The sequence below is a fragment of the Echinops telfairi genome, unplaced genomic scaffold (assembly GCF_000313985.2).
Source record: "Echinops telfairi isolate 266 unplaced genomic scaffold, ASM31398v2 ScPeMD7_5;HRSCAF=22, whole genome shotgun sequence".
In the NCBI taxonomy this organism is placed as follows: Eukaryota; Metazoa; Chordata; class Mammalia; order Afrosoricida; family Tenrecidae; genus Echinops; species Echinops telfairi.
In genome coordinates, this window is record NW_022103901.1 from 13,710,760 (window position 1) to 13,715,950 (window position 5,191).

Sequence of the window (5,191 nt, forward strand, 5' to 3'; positions counted from 1 at the left end):
GAGACCCGGCTTCCCGTCTGCGCGTGCGCGCGCGTGCGCGGCGCCTGCAGAGAAGGCTGGGCGCCCCAGGGCACGGTCGGGGTGATTTCCGTCTCCGCGCGGCTGGACCGGGTCGTCCGGGGTGTCCTGGGCGTTGCCACGCCAGAGCCGCCGTTTTCCGCTTGGCCCATGGCTGCGTTTGGTGAATTCCAGCGCTGAGTGTGGGAGTTCCCACACCGCTGCGAGCTGGGAGCCGTCCCCGTGGTGCCGAGCAGTGGCGGGCCACGCCCGTCGTCACCCAGTCCATCCCACCTCTGGGCGAGCCTGGGTGTGGAACGCCGTCGTCCGACGTTGCGGCAGAGTCGCCAGGCCTTTCCTTGGCCGTGCCCCCAGCCTCCAGTTGGCAGCCAAGCCGGTCAAGCCTCTGCACCATCCGGGCACGCTTGCAGAAAAACCCGCGCTTTGTATTCCTTGTGGGCGTTCGGGGTCCTTTTGAGCGGCTTTCTTATCTTCCCCTGGAGTCTTTCGGACCGCAGCCCAGTTCCAAAAGGACAACACCGCCCACACCCACCTGTGCGCCCCCCAGTAGCTGCTCCCATTATCCTCGTTTTGCAGATGAACCAGGCTCCGGAAGAGAACATGATTTGTCAGGGCGCCAGGAATCATCGTGTTGGCAAAGCCCTTGGTATAAAAATCCTGTTAACTGCGCTTCCCAAATTGCAGCTAAGGACTGAGGTCTGGGAGGCGGGGAACCAAACCGGCTCATGGGTCCATTCCAACTCTTAGTGACCCTAGAGGACAGACTAGAACTGCCCGGGTAGAGATCCCAGATTTGAACTCTAGGGAACAGACATTTCATCTGTCTTCTGTGGAGTGGAATGGCTGGTGGTTTTGAACTGCTGACCTTGTAGTTACCAGCCCAAGTGGTAACCACTGCAGCACCAGGGTCCTTTCTCCTCTCCCCGCCCCACGGGCTTAGCACAGGGCCTACTTGCTGCTCACCAGCCCATCTGACCCAAAGTGAACCTGTATTGGGATTCAGAGAGTGTCCATACAGAGCAGCTGGTAGGTTTGAACTGCCGACCTTGTCTTTAGCAGTTTGGCACTTAACCCACAGCACCACCAGGGTTCCTTGCAGCCTCCTTCTCCAGGAAACCTAAACCCGCTGCCACTGAGTCAATTCCAGCTCACAGCGACTCTACATAAAGTTTCTGAGGCTTTGTAAGTCTTTATAGGAGCAAACAGCCCTATCTCTCTCCCGTAGAGAGACTGGTGAGTTTGAACCGCTGACCTTGTGGTTTGTAGTCCAACGTTTACCTGCACAGCATCACAAACCACCGCTCACAACTGCTTTATCTTTCTGGAAGAGAAAATATAATCTTTTATTGAATTGCAGTTTTTCTTTGAAATGTCTCTGTGACTTTTCCTTGGGATTTTTTCCCTTTTCCAATAGAGTATTATTCAACGATCCCTAGTGGCGCTGTGGTTTTAAGCGTCGATCCGCTAACCGCAAGGTCGAAGACTCAAACCTACCACCTGCTCCCTCCATGGGGGGAAGGTGAGTGAGGCTGTTGGCTTCTTTCAAGATTTCAACCTTAAGTAGGGGCACTATGAGTCAGTGTCAAGTTGATGGCAGCGGGTTTGGGATTTAGGTTTCCTTGTTTGTTTGTTTACTGGGGGAGGTTAGCCAAACTGTAGGAGCCCTGGTGGCATGGTGATTATGTGTTGGGCTGCTAATTGCAAAGTCAGCAGTTCAAAACCACCAGCTGCTCCTTGACGGAAAGGTGAGGTTTTCTGCTCCTGTAAAGAGTTACGGTCTCAGAAACCCACAGGGCAGTTCTACCCTGTCCTGTAGAGTCGCTGTGAGGCAGGATCAGCTCGATGGCGGCGAGTCTGGTTTTGGATTTGACAAAAAGCTCACACAAGCACACACACCCCTCCCACTACACACACACACACACACACACACTTTACAAATGGACCCTTTTCAAGAAATGCAAGTAACAGTGTTCATGGGAAAGTGGAAGGAAGAAGTTCATGGACTTTGGCAGGAACCTTCTGAAGCTCCCTGGTATTTCTCCTTTCTGGTTCCATCCCCGAAGCCCCACCGGAGGGGCCCCGGACTCTGCTCTCACTGATGTGTCCGGGATGCCAAGAGAGCCAGAGAAGGAGGCGACCTTTGGGGCCAAACTGCATCATCAGGACATTTTTCTCTTCTGTCCACTGGTCCCTCTGTGACTCACTGGACCAGGGCCCAAACGCCAGCCCCTCGAGCAAGGCCAAACAGCAGTGGTGTTGTTAGGCCCTGGGCGGGTGGGCAGGCAGAATGTGTGGTTCCAGCCGGGGGAGAGGCCACCTTCTGGCTCTAGTGAATTCCTCCTCTACTCCCTTCCCTTTCCCTCCCTTTCCTGACAGATCCATGAGACCCAGGAAGTTGAATTGACATCAGCTAGGCTCCCAGGTGGTTTTTATCTCAGAGCAGCTACACCAAAGAGGAAGACTGGGGGATGGAGCGCCCAAGGAAATGACCAAACCGGTGACAAGGGCAGCTGGCTTTTAGCAGCTTCCTGGGATGTCATAGGACATGGGGCTTCAAATCAAGGTGCACCCACGAGAGACAGAGCCAGGTTGCCCCATGCTCACCCCCCGCCCCAACCTCCATCACCTAGAAGGTGTTCAAGTTGTCTCCCTTGTTTGCCCCCATACTAGCCGAACCCCACGGCCGGCCACAGGGTCCATTCTCCCTCCCAGCGACCCTACAGAGGGTTCCAAGCTTGTCAGTCTTCACGGGAGCAGACAGCCTCATCTTCCCACTGAAGGGCTCCCGGCTGGTTTTCTGTTTTGTTTCCAAGTGAATGTCTTTATGATTTTTAGTGTCCAGAAACAAACAAAAAAATGGGAACATCATCCCGGAAATCGCTTTCCTCCCGACCTTGCAGGGAGTGATCAACGTCTGGGTTCCGGTTCCTCTACCATTCTCCTTAGCCTCTGCAGTGATCCAGAGGCTCGCTCTGTAGTGCAAAAGCATATTTTCCCTAAAAATACCCACGCAAAAAATATAGATTTCCCATCTGGGCCATGATATGCGCTGGGCTACTTAACCACAAGGCCAGCAGTTGGAAACCACCAGCAGCTCCACGGGGACAGGAGGGGCTTTCAGTCTCAGAAACCCCTAGGGGCAGTTCCACCCTGTCCACTAGAGGCGCTGCGAGTCGGCATGGCTCTGATTAGAATCAGAGTTTCCCAGCATAGGCAGCACCACCCCCTCCCCACTGTGGACTGCTGTGACCATCCAGAGGTCTGTTTCATCCTGGGTGCTGGGGTGGAGCTCAACACATTTTTTTAAAATCAATTTATTGGGGCTTATACAATTCATCACAATACATAGATCAATTGTGTAAAGCACATCTATACATTTGTTGCCCTCATTATTCCCAAAATTCGCTTTCCTCTTGGGTTCCCGCTCAGTTTTTTTCTGGAAAGGGAGTGGGAGGCCAAACCAGGGGGCCTAGGTGGTTGGTGGTGCCATTGTGTGGCTCTGACCCATGGTACTCCGGGCACAGCAGAAGGAGACCCTGCATGGTCCTGTGCGTCCTCACAATGGTTCCCATGCCTGAGCTCATTGTTGCAGCCGGGAGTCCATCCATCTCATGGAGGGCCTCTGACCAAGCATGAAGTCCTGCTCCAGACTGGTCTTGCCAGGGAGTGTGTAACACAGTCTTGCCGTTCTTGCCTCTAAGGAGCTCGCTGGCTGTACTTCTTTCAAGACTGATCGGTGAGGGTTATGGGACTTGGAAGCTGGGTGAACTCCTCAAGCCCAACTTTTGATTCAAAGAGGGATGGAGAGCCTCGGGCCCCAGGTTTCTGCACAGGGGACCTGGGCAAGGCACCCTTCCAGGCTCAGGGAGCTTCCACCGTGGGGCCAGACAGAGCCAGCAGCTGAGCATCCATTTGTTTTCCTTGGAACCGTGGCAACCACAGTCGGTGGCCCCGGACCTCTTTAAAGCGTTGAAGAGCAAGGAGGTCACTTTGAGGACGAAGGTGGGCCTGACTTCAAGCTGTGGCGTGTTCAGCCCGCTCCCATGCATGGGAAAGCTGGACGGTGCGTGAGGAAGGCCGGAGCAGAAGGGATGCTCTTGAAGGACGGAGCGAGTGAGTGCTCCCTAGAAGTGAGGAGGGCAGGCTTCATCTCACGTGCTTTGGACGTGTGGTCCTGGAGAAGGAAGACATCGTGCGTGGTAAAGTGGGATGGCGAAATAGAGGAGGGCGCCCCGGGAGATAGACCGACACAGTGGAGGCCGCGGTGGGCTCAATATTAAACAATTGCAAAGATGGCGCGAGACCGCGGGGCGGCGTTTCTTTCTGTAGTATGAGCCGGAACCGGCTCCACGGCCCCTAAGAAGGCAGTTGTTAGGAGAGGAGCTGCCTGGGGGTCTGGCTATCGAGCACAGAGTAGCTATGCCCATTGGGAGGGCAGGCAGGGCTTTTCTGGGAAGGAACAGTTGGTCCGAGGTCTGAACCCTGGATCTGAGATGGACACTCCTGTCAGCTTTGCCTGCAAGGCGCCTCCTGGCCCCCCATCCTAATTCCCTTCCACGCTGTCTCCTTGTGGGGCTCACCCACCACCCAGCGATGTTTGATGTTGTTCTTTTTCTCTCTCTCTCTTTTTTTCTTTCTCTTTCTTCCCCAAAGTGATGTTCTTGGAGAAGCAGAATCCTCCCCATCTGGTTCACGGTGTAGCTCCCCTCACTCAAAATGGCTGGCTCACAGTGAGCTGCCCATGCCGCTCCTTCTTAACACCCCTGACACACACACACACACACACACACACACACACACGATCCTGCCTCTTCATGACCCATGAGCAGTGGAACGAAGCAGGGCTGATCAGACCACTGTGATCCCCCCATGTAATCCCCCATGAGCAATGGAATGAAGCAGGGCTGATCACACTGCTGTGATCCCCCATGAGCAGTGGAGTGAAGCAGGGCTGATCAGACCACTGTGATCCCTCCCTGTAATGCCCCATGAGCAGTGAAATGAAGCAGGGCTGATCACACTGCTGTGATCCCCCATGAGCAGTGGAGTGAAGCAGGGCTGATCAGACCGCTGTGATCCCCCCATGAGCAGTGGAGTGAAGCAGGGCTGATCAGACCACTGTGATCCCCCCATGTAATCCCCCCATGAGCAATGGAATGAAGCAGGGCTGATC